This window comes from Mauremys reevesii, unplaced genomic scaffold (assembly GCF_016161935.1).
Source record: "Mauremys reevesii isolate NIE-2019 unplaced genomic scaffold, ASM1616193v1 Contig36, whole genome shotgun sequence".
Lineage (NCBI taxonomy): Eukaryota > Metazoa > Chordata > Testudines > Geoemydidae > Mauremys > Mauremys reevesii.
Genome location: NW_024100847.1, coordinates 382,730 through 402,627, shown reverse-complemented (window position 1 = coordinate 402,627; position 19,898 = coordinate 382,730). Strand labels below are relative to the sequence as shown.

The window sequence follows — 19,898 nt, the reverse complement described above, 5'->3', positions numbered from 1 at the left end:
CCAGTAGAAGCCACAGGGCCAGGGGCACAGGGCTCCAGCTCCAGCCCCCGGCTGAAGCTGCAGGACAGGGGCGCAGGATCCTGGTTGCAAAGTCAGATCCAGTTGCAGGGCAGGGGAATGAAGGGTCCCGGTTCTAGCTCTGGCTTCAGCCGCAGTCACAGAGGGGAGGCCCCCAGTCCTGCCTTCAGCCCCAGCTTCAGCCACTGACAGCTGAAGCAAACTACATCACAGAGCTCTGGAATCAGTGAGTCTAAATTATAGACTTAGTCGTAATACAGATTTAAACATACAGATTTATTTGTACACTAAACAAACAACAGGGGTAAAGGGCCGGGTTTTTTATTCAGTCAATAAATCAACTTCCCAATTTGCATATCTCTCAGATATGCCAGAAGTCTAGTACTGTTTGGCTGACTTTGCCATAGCCATAACTTGCTTCTGGGCAATCACAAAGCTCTAGAAGTCCTTGCAACTCATCCGGAAATTCATTTTGACAAGGGTTTCACTCTGCACCAAGTCTATGTTGCTTCGATTCCGGACATCAGTCCATGCACCTTTAATGATTGAAAATACATGTTCTGAGTATGCATTGTGTACGGGTATACTGAGCACGTATGACACCAGCTTTGGCATGTTCAGGAATTCAGTGCTACTGTCCTTGTTTCTGAGCACTTGAGACCAGAGTTCCCCAACTGAATAGTTTCCAGGCTCCAACTTGGAGTTGATGTTTTTAATGATACAGTATTCATCACTGAGCTGATCAAGATCCACTGTTTTCTGAAGGTTTACAGCTGTCATGGCTGCAGACAGATCCTTGAATTTGAATACCCTATTAACTCTGATGTTCAAGCACTGGGTATTGAACGAGTAGCCAGCTGTTGAAAAATCAAACCATTTCTCCAAATATAGGATTGACACATCGTAAAATTTCATGAAGTCTTTCTGGAGACATGCAGCAGTGACAGGCAGCATCTCAGTTAATGCACTTTCAACCTTGGCGTCAAAGAATGTGTCATTTTTCCGTTGCTGAAGTTTAATTCTCAGCGTATTCATTATGTCATACAGTTCACATGCTGTCATACTCTCATTTTCCAAACAGAGCACAGTATCAGTGAAGATTTTCAGGACATTCTGGAGGAAAAACAGATGAACCTCAACTTTGCTATGCTCCACACCTTGTTCACCATTTTCCCTGTCTGAGAACAGCATCCGTAGACATTTTGGACACTTCTCACTGCCCAGAGAAACAAAGTAGCACTTAACAGTCTGCCACATATTTACAAGCCTGTTTACAGCTGGGAAAAGACTCAACCAGCGCGTCGGAACATGGCGCAGTAAAGTGGCATACTCCATATCCACAAAGTCAAACATATCCTTCAATGCTGCTACTCTCTTAGCAGAACTGGTGAAATGATTGAACATCTTAATCACCAGAGTCTCAATGTCAACTTGTAGGGTATTGCTACCATGTTTCACGGCGTTGTGCACAACATGGGCAGGGCAGTTTGCGGGCAAGATATTTTCATTTTGTGTCTTTAAATTCTGGTACACTGATTGTCGCTTTCCATAATTCACGTTTGCATTATCAGCACAGTAGGAAGACACTTTGTTCAGGTCTAGTTTGTGTGTCGCAAGTTTTTCAAGTAATGTGTTGCTTATTGCCTCTGTGGTCTCTTCGCTTTGCTCATAGAAGTCTAACAGTTTATCTTGGACCCCATGTTCAGGTGTCCAGTATCTCAGTGATAAGGAGAAAGTTTTCACATTGCCCTTGTTAGATGCATCTGTGGCAACTAAGACATAGGGACCATCTGGCTTGCTGAGGTCTTTTAAAAATTCTGTCGAGAATGGTGACAGCACATTTTTGATCAATGCCTCTGCTTTAGTCCCGCCACAGCTGACGTGCTTTGCAATCGTTGAATCTGGATACAAGGTAAGTACCAGTTTAAGTTCACAGTCACATGAGTGATAGGAGTGTTGATGGACTACTGTGTGGTAAACTTGAGTTAGTGTTCAGTAGTGATAAGCTTGTTATTGAAGGATTCATTTGGCTTGCTGAAAAAATGTGAAACCAAGATATTGCTCTTGTGAGTTTGGGTGTTTTGTCCATGGTTTTTTGATTCAGCATGATGCTTAACATCAGACTGACCGCCATGGCAAATGGTAAATTCCTTCCTGCATGCTTTACAAAAGGCTTTTGAATCATACTCATAGGATTTCCGAATCCAGGTGTAAGTGGCTTCCCATTCTGTCCTATATCTGCACTGTCTTTTTTGTTTTTTGGTAGTTGGCTCCTCCCTTGCCATTGCCATTTCAGGTGGGGTTTTCGGCTGAAGACCGTTAGCTAGCTAGCTAGCCATTGCAAAGAACTGTGCAGTCTCTGCTTCTGACGTGTTATTATGTGTCCACTGTAGTTTGTCCTACAGTATGCACTGTGGTTCAGAACTGTAAACTACCGTAAATTTGCGTTACACCAGAAAACAACCTGAAAAAACAAAAATGCCAGTAGATAACCGATTCAGTCGGGTTTAACGACTGGTATTTTGCCGCCCCAAACATGGCAGGCAGGCTGTCTTCGACGGCTTGCCTGCGGGAGGTCCCCGGTCCTGCGGATTCGGTGGCCCGCCTGCGGGAGGTCCGCCGAAGCTGTGGGACCAGTGGACCCTCTGCAGGCATGCTGCCGAAGGCAACCTGCCTGCTGTCCTTGCGGCGTCCGGCAGAGCGCCCCCCGTGGCTTGCCGCCCCAGGCACGCGCTTGGTGTGCTGGTGCCTGAAGCTGCCCCTGTTAATGGGACATTCCCAATCAACTAATTTTCTATTTCACTACCAAATGCAAAATTGTACCTGAATATTGGGACAATGGTGTAATCCCTGCTTGCTAATGTGGGTAAGTGAACTGGGCAGCAGCCTAGCAGTGCTCAGCCCCAGCCTGCCCTGTGTAGAATCAGCATGTGCAGAGGCAGGTGCCTCCTTTCCTTGGCTCTGCCATGAGCAAGGTGGACTGGTCTGCACACACTCTGCTGGGGAGGAGGATGCAGCTTCTGACACTTACCTTAGGGGCCTGCCAGCCGCTTCCTGGGAGCCACCTCAAGTAAGCACTGCCCAGAGTGGTGCTACAGCTACATAGCTGCAGCTCTGCTGCTGCAGCACCACAGTGCAGACACTTTCTGCATCAATGGAAGGGGGCTTTCCATCACTCTAGTAAACCACCTCCCAGTGTGGGGGCAGCTAGGTTACTAGCTGAATTCTTCTGTTGACCTAGCTGTGTCTACACCAGGGTCTAGGTTGGCTTAATTACAGTGCTATGTGGTGTGAAAAATTCACACCTCTAAGAGAGCTAAGTCGAACTAATTTTTAAATGTAGACCAGTGCTATGCCAGAGAAAAGAACATAAGAATGACCATACTGGGTCAGGCCAAAGGTCCATCTAGCCCAGTATCCTGTCTTCCAACAGTGGCCAATGCCAGATGCTTCAGAGGGAATGAACAGAACAGGTTATCATCAGGTGATCCATCCCCTGTTGCTCATTCCCAGCTTCTGGCAAACAGAGTCTAGAGACACCATCCCTGCCCATCCTGGTTAAAAGCCATTGATGGACCTATCCTCCATGAATGTATCTTGTTCTTTTTTGAACCCTGTTATAGTCTTGGCCTTTACAACATCCTCTGGCAAAGAGTTCCACAGGTTGACTGTGCGTTGTGTGCATCAGGATAGTTTGCCATTGTGCCTTTAATACTGTCTCCTTGAGAAACCCTCAGCTCTCCTGAACTCCTACTTCTCTTAAGTATCAGAGGGGTAGCCGTGTTAGTCTGGTTCTGTAGAAGCAGCAAAGAATCCTGTGGCACCTTATAGACTAACAGACGTTTTGCAGCATGAGCTTTCGTGGGTGAATACCCACTTCTTGCATTCTTGCAAAACGTCTGTTAGTCTATAAGGTGCCACAGGATTCTTTGCTGCTACTTCTCTTAAGGTTTCCTCCCACCCCGTTTTCTTCCCTACAAATTCTGAGTTTGTTGAGGTCTGCTTTTTCTGAAGTGCACTGTCCTTATTCTGTGGTCTCATTCTTTCCTTTCTTTAGTCTTCACCTTCACAACATCCTATGGCAAAGGGTTGCTTTTCCACAATTTCAGCTCATGCACGTCGGCGGAAGCACTCCATGTAGAAGTCCAGTCTATTGTTTCAACTGTCAGGAGTCCTTCATCTTGTAGAGTTGGTAGGAAGGTTTCTGTGGGTTAGTGTGCTGTTCAGTGGTAGGGTGACCAGACGTCCCGATATTATCAGGACAGTCCCGATTTTAGGGAACTTGTCCCGCTTCCCGACCTTACATTGGTCGGGATGCACTTTGTCCTGATATCGGGGGGACCATGGCAAGCCGGTGCCGCCGGCACCACTCACCTCTCCTCCTGGGGGGCCCTGGGGCAGTGCAGCTGAGCTCCCGGCACGGCGGCACACAGAGGTGGCGAGGAGGTCTCCACTACGCTGCATACTGCAGTGGCGGGGGGCGGGGGGCAGGCTTGTAGATGCCGGCAGTGGGCAACATCACTTGCCCCATAACCTCAGCTGTGCAGAACACAACGCCATACACAGAAACAACTCTGACATTATAATAAAAAAGGCTGACAAAGGAGGTGCTGTTGTCATGAATAGGTCGGAGTATGAACGAGAGGCTGCTAGGCAGCTCTCTGACACCACGTTCTACAGGCTATTACCCTCTGATCCCACTGAGGGGTACCAAAAGAGACTACACCCTTTGCTCAAGAAACTCCCTGAAGCAGCACAGGAACAAATCTACACAGACACATCCCTAGAGCCACGACCAGGGGTATTCTATCTGCTACCCAAAATCCATAAACCTGGGAATCCTGGACGCCCCATCATCTCAGGCATTGGCATCCTGACAGCAGGATTGTCTGGCTATGTGGACTCTCTCCTCAGACCCTGTCCTACCAGCTTTCCCAGCTATCTTCGAGACACGACTGAATTCTGAGGAAACTACAATCAATTGGTGATCCTCCAGAAAACACCATCCTAGCCGCTATGGATATAGAAGCCCTCTACACCATCGTTCCACACAAAGATGGATTACAAGCCGTCAGGAACAGCATCCCCAGTACTATCACAGCAAACCTTGTGGCTGAACTTTGTGACTTTGTCCTCACCCACAACTATTTCAGATTTGGGGACGATTTGTACCTTCAAGTCAGCAGCATTGCTATTCATAATCACATGGCCCCACAGTATGCCAACATTTTTAGGGCTGACTTAGAACAACACTTCCTCAGCTCTCGTCCCCTTGCGCCTCTACTTCCACTACACTGATGACATCTTCTTCATCTGGGAAGGAGGCCAAGGAAGGAGGCCCTGGAAGAATTCCACCAGGACTTCAACAATTTCCACCCCATCATCAACCTCAGCCTGGACCAGTCCACACAAGAGATCCACTTTCTGGACACTACAGTACAAATAAGCGATGGCCACATAAACACCACCCTATACCAGAAACCTACTGACCGCTATACTTACCTATATGCCTCTAGTTTTTATCCAGACCACATCACACAATCCATTTTCTACAGCCAAGCCTTCAGACACCTACAGGATCTCTATTAAGCATGCTTAAAACTACAATACACCCCTGGGGAAGTGAAGAAACAGATTGATCGAGACAGAAGAGTACCCAGAAATCACCTACTATAGGACAAGCCCAACAAAGATGGTAACAGAACGCCACTAGCCATCACTTACAGACCCAACTAAAACCTCTCCAGTGCATCATCATCCCCCACTTGTTAAGGCAACTCCCATCTTTTCATTGCTGTATATTTATAGCTGCTTACTGTACTTTCCACTCCATGCGTCAGATGAAGTGCGTTTCAGCCCACTAAAGCTTATGCCCAAATAAATTTGTTAGTCTCTAAGGTACCACAAGGACTCCTCATTGTTTTTACTGATACAGACTAACATGGCTACTCCTCTGAAACCTACAAATGTCAAACACATTCAGTATATTCCCTTGATATCACAGATGGCAGTGAACGATCAGTCAGGAAAGGTAACAGTGACAAACCATTTTTAACATGAACAGCAAACTGAAATGAGTTAGAGATTGTATCCCTCTGTTTAACCGCATTTACTTCTTACACTTCAGAGGTGTAGAAAAATTAGCAAATGAGGCTGCTTGTGGAGTGAAGTATTATTCAATATGAGTAAGGGTGATAGGATTGTATCCAGAAGAGTGGGGTAGGTAGTGCACAAAATGATTATTAGAGTGGCCTCTAGTGGTAGACGGGCACATAGAGAAGATCACATTGCCTACCTTCCTCCAGGATAGTCCAGGAAAGGAGCCATGATGAGAAGTCAGAGGTTGTGGGTCAAATTCAACTCAGTCTCTGCAATTAGAGAGACTGCTTGGGTGTGCTGGCGCATTGCAATGTGACGCTGCAGAGCACAGGTGAGACAAGCAGCCAGAACTCCCCAAGCACAGCTAACAGCCAGAGACGCAGCTTGGATGTGCTGAATCACTAACTTCTGGGCTGAACTCCTAAGGATCCCCGGGGTGGATTTAAATTCCTGCTCTTTGATACCACCAGCTCTCCCAACAGCAAGTCACCCCCTGCCCCACTCTGTGAGCTCAGTAGCCCTCCCAGGTCCATGGAGATAGAAGCTTCCCCCACCTACAAAGGCTGAGTTTGCATGTTATTTCTCTGCTGCTGTTCTTTTTCCATTAGCTGCTCCTGGCTTTATGCAGCTAAGGTTTCTCACTGGAGGAGGCTGCAGCACCGTTACAGTTCTGGCATAGGGACAATCACAAGTGACATTATTCTCAGATTTCAGAGTAGCAGCCGTGTTAGTCTGTATCTGTAAAAAGAACAGGAGTACTTGTGGCACCTTAGAGACTAACAAATTTATTTGAGCATAAGCTTTCGTAGGCTACAGCCCCACTTCATTGGATGCATGTCATGGAAAATACAGTAGGAAGATCTATATACACACAGAGAACATGAAACAATGGTGGGTGTTATCATACACACTCTAACGAGAGTGATCAGTTAAGGTGAGCTATTATCAGCAGGAGAGAAAAATAACTGTTTGTAGTGGTAATGAAAATGGCCCATTTCTAGCAATTAACAAGGAGATGTAAGGAACTTGGGGTGGGGGGTGGGTGGGGAAGAGATAATCATGGGGAAATAGTTAATTTTAAATGAAATAATTAACTATTTCCCCATGCTTATCTCCCACGAAAGCTAATGCTCAAATAAATTTGTTAGTCTCTAAGGTGCCACAAGTACTCCTGTTATTTTCAGAGCAGCACTGTGCTAACCCTTCCTGATCAAAGCCTCCACTGCAGCAATGATTTCTGCAACAGAAGCATTTACCAACCATCTTTCCTACTTATCCTGTTGGCCAAATTAATCCCTGCTGTTCCCCCAGGAATGTAGCTGAATCCGTGATCCCTCTGGGTCCATCAACAGTGGTAAAAAAAAAAATACTAGAAACTGGCAGGCCCTCCTTATTCCACAGGACAAGCTTCCCTTCCACTACCTTGCCAGTTCAATTCAACGCTGACCACTCTAGGTGCGAGGGGAAGGGTCAGTCTCCATGGGCTCAGTCAGACTAATCACTGGTCTGTAGGATGAGAAGGAATTAGTTCTTCACTCTCAGTGAAACGAACCGTTAAACCCACTGGGCATCTCCCTGTCTTACAGCCAAAGGGATAAAGTTATAAAAACAAAGACAAGCGGCAGTTATTACAATTGCATTTTATTGTAGCCCTGCAGGGCAGGAATAATTACTTGATCACAAAGGTGTAGGTTAGAGAACACCCCTATCATTTATTGGGGCAATGGCTCAGACGGTTGCTTCTCTACACTTGAGATTGTATCATCTACTCCTAACGTGAGTGGGGCTGAGTACAGCTATAGAAGTGCCACGGGTGAGAACAGATTTCAAAAATAGCTCTGTTCAGTTTGGCAAGGCTGAGAGTCCCTAAAAAGGAAGCATCCTGCTGACTTTGTAATTGAGCAGACAAGGCAGAGAATAGGCTTTTTTCAGTCTCTGCACATGTTTAGCGTGGTGCAGGAATTTATTAACATCACTGCTCTTAAGGTGTGTGGAAATCGGGAAGTTTAATACCCATTCACCACTTTGAATGTGTATGTTTTGGTGCATTAAAGTTAAATGTAAACAGTAATTGTGGGATGTCTACAAAGCTGAAGTTACTCTTGAGTTTCCTTTTGCATAGGATTTAAAGCTCGTATCAACTGATAGTTTGCTTCCATGCTACTTGGTTAACTTACCTAAGTAAAACCAAATCTCAATTCGATCCTTCATTATAACCCCTAAAACCTGAGGACCTGAAATCCCTACTTTATCATCAAGTGGAAAATGAAATTTGTGAAATTCAAGGGGAAAGAACAAAAAATCCTAAAAAATAGTGCCCAAGAAGGAAATCTGATCTCTGATTTACTGCCTATTAGCTATATTAGCAAGTTCTATGAAATCAGTAAGAATAATCCTTTATGTAGTGTAATTATATGAACTGCAGCCAAAGGGGAGGCAGTTTATCACAATATCGCTCACAGGTCTCAGCTATTCATTGTGTCTTTAGCTCCTGCTTCAGCGTCTCAATCTCCAGATACAGTTTCCGCACTTCCAGCAGAGTTTTCAGTTTCTCCAGAGGCACACCACACTCTGTGAACTCTCTGCTCTCAGGAACCATCTCACACACACCAGAAGTGCTTTGCTTTTTCTGTAAATCAAAGAGGGAACATGCTTATGCTGAAGAAGAGAAGGACTTGTCCTCTCAAGTATGCTTGCTCCTTTTGGAGTCTGAACCATCATCCAGTGTGTTACATGTATCTGCCTCAGGGCCTGAAGGTGCTGCGCACCTCACGTCCTATTCAATTCTACAGAAACTGACACTGCTAAGCAACAGTGATGACATTTTGAGCAACATAAGATTCTGGCACATAAATTATAAACACATTGGGCAGGAACCAGCCTTCCTTTTACATAGAGCTGAGCACACTGCAATATCTCACTAATTAGTAACATACACTTGAATTGCCTAGAAAACCTGACTGTTTGTAATAGGGAAGTTTTCCTCCTGTTGTGATTTTTACCCACCAAATTTTACTTTTTGCATGGAGAAGCTGCTATCAAAAGAAGAAAGATTTTTTAAAAATAGGAGATGGGTGTAGTGAGAGATAATTTGTTTTGTTTTCAGATAAATATGTTTTTCACCATATGGTGTTTCAATGGCACATGTCCCTACCCAATCACAAAGACCTCATGAAGTTAAGTCTTTGCTTCATTAAATCAAAGCATGGTTACTACTATTCTTTATATTAGAAATTGGGGAAGAGGCATTAAGAAACCCAACTTAACAGTGATACTTACACACTTCGGTAATGCCATCCAGGTGCCGTCCGATAAACAAGTAATACTAAATCTGTCTGTTGCAGGCAGGAGGAATGGCTTGAAAACTGGTACCCAGGAGAGCATTTGAAAGGAATGGTTTCATTAATGGTGTACCACATTTTTTCATCCAATGTATTGACCATGCTTCCATTTTGCACCTCTGGCTTGGACACCCAACTGAAAAGAAAATGCAGAAGAGAAGGCAGTTCATTGAGAGGAGCAGATGCACTGTGAATGCTGGTTATTGCTCAAAATGGAGGAGAACAGATACACCCAAGACCCTTTACCCACAGTTTATTTCACTGCAGTTGTTTTGGTTTATAAACGACCCATAAAACCAGCTACCCTGTGAATCTCTCTCTCAATTGAGAAAGAGGGTCCATGATTGAGTGTGGAGCCAACACTGAAGTGAATTGGAATAGCAGGTGTTCAGCACCTTTCAGGATTCAGCTCAGAGTGACTATCAAGTGATCCAATCAACACCTACAATGAGGCATTAGATTCCAGTCCCATCATTCTACAAAACCAAGACCTAAAGAAAAGCATTTGAGTTAAACACAGAAATCCCATCCAGTATTTTACACGACTGGCATTTCATGGAGGTGTCACCAGCTGGGGCAGAAGAGCACAGATGCTTTTTTGGGATCGTTAACATGCAGTTTGTTCCTGTGCACACTTGTGGTAAAAAACCTCTTCCCTTTATTGCAGTTGGGCTCTTCCACAGCAAGGGACAAGTGCATGGAAGTCAATGGAGTCACCTGGGCTTCTCACTGGTGGAATGAAGAGCAGAACTTGCTCCTTAATAGTGTCTTACACTCCTATAGTGACTTGCATCTTGAAGGATCCCAGAGGGGTTTTCTAGATACTACACAGATTTGCACTTTACAGGAGCCCCTTCCCCACTGAAATGCAGCCTCTTCTAGGGCAGGACACAGTATCCGACCAGACAGAGGTTCATGTTAAGTCTGAGACAAGGAACAACCAAATCTAGTGCACTTATGGCAGCTGACCTATTTCCCAGGCAACTCACACTGAAAACTATGCCACACAGGAACACCAGACTAATGCTTAACCTCTTCCTAGAATTTTTTTTAAAGGAAATAGTCTCCAGGGGCATTTGCAGCAAATAGTTTCTTTCTGCACTGGATTTTCAATTACGTTGGGACTACTGGCAGGTTATGCCCACTTTTTAGAGTCAGGCTGTTTCACAAACTCCCTGATGTCACATCCAGACGGCGCCACATACTTAAAGGGACGATACCAGGAGAGCTGAGTTGGGAAACCAGAAACCTGGAGCTGGATGACAGACTGACAATATCCTGAACAAACCGTATGGAATTAAGATTAATTTAATTCAATGAAGTTTCATCTTATTGAATTAGGGTTAATACCTTTGGGGTCCATTGTATTAAAACGCCGTTGTGACTGTGTAGTGGCATTGCAGGTACCTTTGCTAGAGGGAGGAGGATGCTAGTGTACTTCCTCCCTTATCAGCCTTTGAAACCAGCCCCCAGAGAGGTGCATCTACCGGTTCAAACTGGAGTCTCCCAGGACCAACAAAGAAAGCGTTTTGGATAAATAGCTTGTTTTTTTAACAGCCTCAGGGCTTTCTTCCTGATCCAGCAAATGGATAGGACCCCTTGTCCATGGAGGGCCCCAATCCTTTGGAAAGACTTTGAAGGATCAGGTGCTTGTTCTGAGCTAGAGCTGTGATGAATTAATAACCAGAAGGAATCCCCCTTGGGTGGCAGATGAAGGAGTATGCCTGCCACAATCCAGAGATGTGGTGGGGTTAAATATGGGAAAATTTTAGCATGCATGTTGTTCTCTCTGTAATGCTTTTTAAACTTAAAAATAAGGTAGACCTACATAGGAAGAACTGTGTGGGGATGCATAACTGTACCAATTATACCTGTTAAAAATCCTCGGAAGAGAAAGGAAGCAAGTGTCCCTGGGCAACCTGTGTGTGCTGGGAAATATATGGTGAAAGGAGGGTACTGTGCCGCCTAGAGATACCCCAGTCAGAAGGGACAGAGACAGAGGTCTTCATCCAATAGGCAACAGCTGAGGGGCTTTGACCTTTATACCTTCACCTACATGGTGCGAGGGCATCCAGGGAACAGACACTGCCCCAGTGGACACTGCTATTCAAAAGATCCTGTCTCACACACACGGGGATCATGCACTCCACAAGTGCAATCTGTGTAGACAATCACACAAAGAACATTTAACACCAGTTACACTGCAGCGTCTCCAGTCATGGACTGTTCTTAAAACCATTAAAGTGATCTTACATTCACATTCCTGCTTTTGAGAGCTTTATATTACGCAGTGAAGTTAGCAACCCACCAAACCATGCCTCTAAAAGCCTCAATCCCAGTTGTTAAACAGATGCTACTAACCTTTGCATTCAGGGGCAGGCCCACTCCACTCTCCATTGACGTTATCTTTTGTTGTACAACGAATGGAGGCCTCTCCAATAAGAGAGAAGCCCTGGTCACATTTGTAAGTTACTGCTGAGCCAAAGGAAAACTCTTCTCCACTCTGACCAGTATGGGATCCATGGGTGATATCAGGAGGTGGAAGACAAGGTATTGCTGAAGCAAAGAATGTCAACATGAAAATTAAAGTTCATATTGAAGGTGAACTGAAGAGAGAGTTTTCACTAAGAAAGTTGTCTCAGATCCCCCCAGAAAGCTATGTAGCCATTTGGAAGGGTACTTAACATTGCATTTTAACATTTGAAGCAAGACTCCTTTCAGATTCTGAAGGTTTTTCTGCTTTTAGGCTTGACCCAACCCAGTACGTCCATTGCTCAAGAAGGATGCTCCATAAAACACAAGCTCTGGAAGATGACCTTACCAGAGCGTGCCCCTTCCCAACAGTAGCCTCAAGGAGCCAGAACCTCCTCCCCAGCATCTCTAGAGGTCATGTTGTTCCACCAGCAGAAAAATAAGCTAGGACATTTCTTGTAGCAGCAGCTGATTCTAGAAACTGGACCATCAGCAGCATGATTGACAGACCAAGCCCAGAAAGCATCCAAGAAATCAAATTAAGGTAGAGACAAATTAATTGTGATTCATTCCAAAAGAGCCTCAGATTTTAAGTGAATGGTCAGATTTGGGAAGGGTCAAAACTTCTTGAAGTCATTATCATGCCTTTTACTTAGTGAACAGCAGGATTATGCAGATACAATAGTGAAGAGGTGCCATGAGGCCTGTTGGATTATGAATATTAAACAGTGCCAGGTGAACAATCTAGAAGCGACTTTGTTTTTAAGCATTGATTCTGTAGGAGTCATCCAAACACCACAGTGAACCACAGTATAATTTCATTCTCTCCCCAACCAAACATGCATCCTTAAGTTTTTACTCTTATTTGGATTCAAAGATGTAAGAACAGAGACTCCTCTGTAGCACCAGCTATGCTGCATCATCTCCAGATGCGAACTGTTCTTAAAATCCTTAAAATAATTTACCTTGGCAAAGTGGAACCTCCTTATCCCAATCAACTCTATTTCCTGCAAGCACACATTGGGTGGAAATCGGTCCAATTAATCTGTAACAAAAGAAAGAAAAAAGGTTCAGGTTTATTACTGAAGTAAGCAAAGAACTAGGCTATAGTTCAGAAAGGTGGAACATGGTTACTTTATGCCAGTAGTTGGAGACAAATGATTGATCAGGGTCATTTCTGCTATAAAACATGATATGTCTAACACCATGGGACCAAGGAACTCTAAGTAATTAAAGGCAATCTAGAGCTATAAACTATTAGCAAGAGAGTGGCCTCACTTCTTGTCTACACGTCAGATGCTTGGGAATGCTTGTTAATTCTCTGCAAAGGGGAACAAGTGATCCTTCTTCTAAATTGGAGATACAAGTAGTAAGGAGTGCAAATATCTCTAACAGGGGGAAGAGGGCTCTAATCATTCCTGCTCTAATCATTCCTGCTATAGAACTTAATTAATGCTCAGGAAACCATGTTATTTTAGACACAACTGGTCTGCTCACGGTGCTTTCATGCGGAAAAAGGGTTTGGCCTTGCTGGTTAGGAGGCTGTGCCTCATCTTATGTTTCTCAGACGTAGGAGAGTGTTTGAAATGAGAGCTGCCGCCATTCTACACCTTAGAATTACTGTGCTTTTATCTGCAGCAGTACTAGACACCTCTTCTCTGAATGCCAGGTGTTACCCCAGTTGTCAATGACTCAGCTTAAGCAGCTCCCCTTACCTTTCCTCCCCAGCAATGTTTTGTAAAATAAAAGTCAGACCTAAAGACAACCCATCCTGACAGAAGCGATGGGGAGAAGTCAGCTGCCCTGAGCTGTCACCCACCTGACCCCATCTCCCTTCCATATTCAAACCAGAGCATCTTAACTGTCCAAGACCTAACCACACACTAAACCCAGGGAACTCATGGGCCTGCACAAATCCAAGGCCATAAATCCATGTAGGCTACTGCAAAGAAAACCTATCTCCACAAATCCTTCAACTGTGGATCAGCCTACTTCACCCAGAAGGCAGGCTGACAACCAATCCACAGAAAAAGGCATTTAACTTGCATGGGGTTTGGCAAACCAGCCACCATCAGGGAGTTACCTCCCCCACCATCTCTCCTCACTCAGACTCAGGGTCGGCTTCCACCCAGTGACATCTGACTCCTCTTCCCAGAGGACTTAACCCCTGCTGCCAGGCCAAGCCCTCTAAAGATTTGATACAGTGAAAAAAACCACCTGCACTTGTTGGTTGTGTTTTCTGGTCCTCATGCAATGCAATCTATTCTGTTATCTCAACTGCTCAGTGAAATGAGGCCACAACCCATTTATGATTCCCCAAGGCTTGTCACATAACCCATATGGACAAAAGCAACAACTGACCGTGACACTACCCTGATAACTATTGCTGAGTAGGAAAAAGTCTGCTTCTAGCCGGTGCTATCTTTTATGGGCAATATTCTGCCCCACAATCCCAGCACCGATTCAAGACCCTAGGACTGACCAATAACAGCCCCTGTAACATGGCAGAGATTGGCACCGATCAGTGAGTGTCACATTACCCTTCACATGGAGCTTTCCCTTATGACTCATGATCCAGCAGCTGCTGGGATGACCTGTTGAAGGTTTAGGCTGGGATTTCCAAAAGCACCTGAGTGAGTTAGGTGCCCATCTCCCACCAAAGGACAGTCATAAATAGGTAGCTAGCATCCTTCAACTCCTTTGAAAGTCACAGGTATAATTCTTAACAAGGGCCCAGCTCATGGCCACAGATGTATAGCACATGACTCACTTATGTTCTTGAAGTTAAGCAGCCTTTCTAGTCTCATTTTGCCAGACTTCACCAGCACTTTTACACCAGTCTAGGTTCTATTAATTAGCCAAAAGCCGCAACTTGCCACTCACCCTTCACTACAGGAGAAATTTGCTGTTGCACCAAACTGGAGATCGGGCAAATCAACTCTGCCATTTTCTAGTTCTAGTGGTTTACACGGTCTTCCTAGAAGAAAACAAGACTAATATTAGTGTCATCTCATATGACCTTAATGGGAAAAAGAAAAAGGGGATATGCTAACTTGCTCCCCCTAACATAGCAAATACTATGGCAGATCAAGCTAATGGTCTAATCCAGTGGTTAACCTTTTTTGGGTTAAGGACCCATTAGCAAATGTTTATGGCCTGCCATGACCCAGTAAATAGTGTGTGCATGGAGGCCCTGGGGTGGTTTTGGTCAGGTCCTATATCCCAGGAGTGTTGGGCCCTGCCTGGCACTCACCCCACAGTTTCTGTGCCCAGGAGTTTGCTGAGCTGGTGTCTCTGCTTCAGTAGTTCCAACCTCCAGGATTGTAACGTCACTACAGTTTGGCCCCCGCCCCTCAACTGGATCAAATTTGTCTGAGTGGAGTTGTGACCTGGCTCATGGGGTCAGTGCCACTCAGATTTGGCCTACCCACCATGGCACATTAGCCACTGACCCAATGCAGCCCTTGCCCAGGGGTCCTGGCCAATTGGGGGCTCCCCAGAAAAATGGGTGTCCCTGTACCCCAACTCACTACCTGTACCCACCCAGCACTCCTGCCAGGGAGCGGGCACAGGGTCTTGCAGGAGTGCCGGGTGGGCAGGGCAAGTCTCCATGCCCCGACCCCGCTCCCTGGCTGGAGTGCCTGGGAAGGAAGATGGGGAGACTGCAGGATAGAAGAGGTGGGAAGGGACCCCCCAGTTGCTCTGGCCCTTGGCTCCACAAACCCCTAATCTGCCTCTGCCTACCCAGGCTGCTGTTATCATGACAGCTGGGCCAAACTTGAGTGGCGCTGGCATCCTGGTGGTTGTAGCACCCAGAGCAGGGCGGTGAGACCCACAGGAGCTGCCACGTGACCCTTTGAAACAAGCCTTCTGGCAACCCTATTTTATGTCCCGACCCACAGGCTGAGAAATCCTGGTCTAGGCTCATCTCCTTTCTGACAATGGCCAGCCCCAGAAGCTACAGAGAAACCTGTAAAACCTACATTATGGATAATTATGCCCACAGGTGGCCAGGGGGAAGATTTCTCCTAGTCCCACAGTTAATGGTTCCCCTCATATCCTAAAGAGGAGTAAAACTATAAGCCAACGAAATTATCCCAAGTGCATATATTCATATTGCCAAATTAAGACCCAGACTCTGAAACAATCACATGCATAACTATATTCACCTGGGTAGATCCACTGATTTATATGGGATAGTTCATGAGTGACATTAAAAACAGTTTTAAGTGTTTGCAGGACAAGAGTTTGAGTAGCTCAGCCTTCTTTGAATTCTACCAAGCTCTTTACTTCAAAGTCTCATGGCAATGTGTTCCATGGATTAATTATGCATTTTGTCAAGCAATTTCCTGTTATCAGTCCCACTGAATCCTGAGTTTAGGTAAATAAAAATTGCCTTTTCCTCATTTAAACTCAATGACAGATATTCTCCTTACCCCCTAGAACAAGAATATCCTGAAAATTATTTGTGATGCTTTCTTCCTTTGTAGAAATAAGCTTTCATTAGTGATTAACACTATCAGAAATTGACCATTACTACATGGAGTTCAAAAAAGAATAATTGTATCCATGCAAAGTTAGAACTTGTTATAATGATAGAGAACTTCTCTCTTGATTCAGGGAAGGCACAAAAGTTGCCTTCTGTTTATTAAGGAGCTGACTCTGCAGAACACTACCGCACATGTTAATGGCCCAATGACTTCTTGCAATTAGTCACATGCTTAAGTCTCCTGAAGGCTAGAGTACAAGTGTCAAAGGCTATGCAAGTAACTCCCAGCAGTGTTATATAATAGTATACAGCTCGATAGTATTCATCACCCTGTATTTTTGGCAGGGTTCCACACCCCATTTAGGGCTTATGTCCTGCCCTGTAGTCCTGGTTCCATTGGTATCAAGGTTTGACACCATCAGCCATTTTGAATTTTTTTTTATTACAGTATTTTTTATGTATGAATGGTGGAATGTTGCATGCTTGTGCTTTGATACATTTGGTTGATTGTTTAGAGAAAAAGGTTGAAAGAATAGGGTAAGAAAGCTTAGGTCAGGTTTAGAGGAAAAAAGAAAAAGGTTATTAAAGAGAAGAAAGATTGTTAGGTTTAGTATGGAGCGATGACTTTTAACTAATAGAAAGAGGAAAAAATAAGCACAGAGCAGAGAAAAAAGGTTTTAGAAAATACAAAAAACAAAGCAATAAGGCTGTGTTACTGAACACATGCAGAGCGAAACATCCTACTCCAGCGACTGTCAGTAGCGAAATGATAGCTGTTCTGGGCAGCGAACCTTGGGAGCTGGCCCTGTCTTTCAGTGCCTTACAGCTACGTCACAGAACACACTTTTTGATCCAATCCTTTCATACCAAGATTCTAAAATGAGCCTTTCAGGAAAGGACTATTGTGGGGATTATTTGAAAAAACTCTTGCCACTGAGCATTTGACTGTGTGTATAAAACTACATATTTTTGCGAATGGCACTTTTAAAACTGGTAGCCTAGACACAACAGCTATGTCCTTTTACAAGATGCCTACAGACACCAAGAAGCTGGAATTGCCCATGGGTGTACCAGCTCATGTTCAGAAGAGAAGAACCATTTACACTTATTTTGCTAAAGAGGCAGACCCGTTGCTGAACCCTACATTTCATCCTGAAATTGAACCCAACAGGAAGACTTTATGGAGTCACGGCTAGTTGTAAAGAGGAAAAGGAGAGCGTGTGAAAAATGTGTTGCCGCTTTGGAAGAAGTCAACTCGAAGGTGGAGGTAAGGCCATTTTTATAACAAATTGATGAAAAATTACAAATGTTTTATAAATATTTATGGTTAAATATTTGTATTTTATACGTAGGAATGGAAGAAGAGTCTTTATATGAGGACATGGCAACTGAGGGACTGTTGGAGGATAGCAATGTTGAGAACCAACCGATAGACGCAGAGTCATGGAAAGACGACATCGTTACAGTAAAAGTGAAAGCTTTTCCAGTTGCGAAAAAATTACATTTATGTGTTTTAAAAATGATCTCACACACATGCACATACAACTGCAGCTCTGGGTGACCAGCAAGATGAGAGATAATGAGCCACATACAGCACCTACTGCCTGCAGAAACCTTTAGTCTAAGCACACATCACTGCCAGGCTGAACTAGCACTATTTTACTTCACCATCCCAGTCCCTCACTAACCTTTTACCAAATTTGGTGCATTTCTACATATTTTATGAAAAAAATGTTTACTATTTTCCTGCAGCTGAGAGGCCTCAACTCCACCTTAAAGTGTTTTTTCAACAATTTCCATTTCATAACCTCATTGTATGGAAAGTTGTGGGCAGAATCACTATGCTACAGAACAGAGACAGGCAACTAAGGTGACTTACAGCAACTTCCCTTCATCTCAAGTCAGCTCCCAACAACTTTCAATAGGCCTTTTCCTCCTTCCTCTTTTGAAAATACCATTGTGTTTAAAATGCCCATAGGACCCACTGGCCCATCTAAACTAATCTTCCCAATGCTACCACCATTGGTGGCCTTGTGTACACTGAGGGCTAGTCTAGACTAAGGCTGTAAATCAATCTGAGTTACTCAAGTTACGTAACTGAAGTTGACATAACTTGAGTTGACTTACAGCGGTGTCTACACCGCACTGCGTCAATGGAAACACTCTGTCAGCACAGCTTCTGCCTCTCAGGAAGATAGAGTAGACATCAACAGGAGAGTCCTCTCCCATTGACTTAGTGGCTTCACCAGACCCACTAAAATTGACACCGCTGCATCAATTGCAACCTTTGTCCTGCTTTCAGCCACTAGTGGTCTGACACCAATATAGCTCCATCAAGTGCTCAGCCGTAGTGTAGACAGGAAAACTGCTATAAACTGCAGTTTGCACTAGTGCAGTTTACACCTACCTGTGCTTAAAAACATTAACCGCACTAGTGCAAAACAAGGCTTAATTGGGCAAACCTGATGCTATGCTAGGGATTTGAACTGCTAACTGAAAATCAGGACACATCCCCAGTGTAGCTGTGATCTTAGCCACAAGGGGAAATTAAAACATCTAAATCCAGAGACATCTGTCAGGTAATCTGAGCAAAGGCAAAGCTTCATTAGATTAAACATCTTTGCAGTTTCTAATGAGTATCAGAAATCTGTTTCTATCACATAGGGTATGTCTACACTATGGGATTATTCTGATTTTACAGAAAGCGGTTTTTAATAACATTGTATAAAGTTGAGTGCACGCGGCCACACTAAGCACATTAATTCGGCGATGTGCGTCCATTTACCGAGGCTAGCATTGATTTTTGGAGCGTTGCACTGTGGGTAGCTATCCCATAGTTCCCGTAGTCTCCCCCGCCCATTGGAATTCTGGGTTGAGAGCATGATGGGGCCAAAACAGAGTCACGGGTGACTCTGGGTAAATGTCATCACTCAATCCTTCCTCCGTGAAAGCAATGGCAGACAATCATTTCGCGCCCCTTTTTCCCTGGATTGCCCTGGCAGACTCCATAGCACGGCAACCATGGAGCCTGTTTAGCCTTTTGTCACTGTATGTGTACTGGATGCTGTTGACAGACGCGGTACTGCAGCGCTACACAGCAGCATTCATTTGCCTTTGCAAGGTAGCAGAGATGGTTACCAGCCCTATATCACCATCTACAATTGGAAATTGGCAATGATGGTTATCAATCCTTTTGTACCATCTGCTGCTGTCATGGGTGCTCCTAGCTGGCCTCGCTGAGGTCAGTCGGGGGCGCATGGACAAAAATGCGAATGACTCCCCAAGGTCATTCCCTTATGTTTTGTCTAAAAATAGAGTGTCAGTCCTGCCTAGAATATGGGGCAAGTCTACTAGAGAACCAGGGAGCAGTGTCTCTCCGGGTCAAAGCCCCAGATATCCATGAAATGATGAGCTGTATGCCATTCTAGGGGGTGCCCCTGCAACAACCCTACCCCTTGCTTCCCTCCTCCCCCAACCTT

General features: G+C 44.7%; 1 protein-coding gene and 1 long non-coding RNA gene across 5 annotated transcripts in view; both read right to left on the bottom strand.

Annotated features, from left to right (window-relative positions):
- Nucleotides 1-19,898, bottom strand: part of LOC120393911 (complement receptor type 1-like) — a 404,201-nt gene that overhangs the window by 101,731 nt on the left and 282,572 nt on the right. The gene's annotated exons all lie outside the window — the stretch shown is intronic.
- LOC120393917 lies at nt 8,656-9,468 on the bottom strand. The gene is made up of 2 exons (XR_005592160.1): nt 9,397-9,468; nt 8,656-8,746 (listed from the first exon to the last, which is right to left on the bottom strand). It is a non-coding gene; the product is annotated as an uncharacterized LOC120393917 (long non-coding RNA).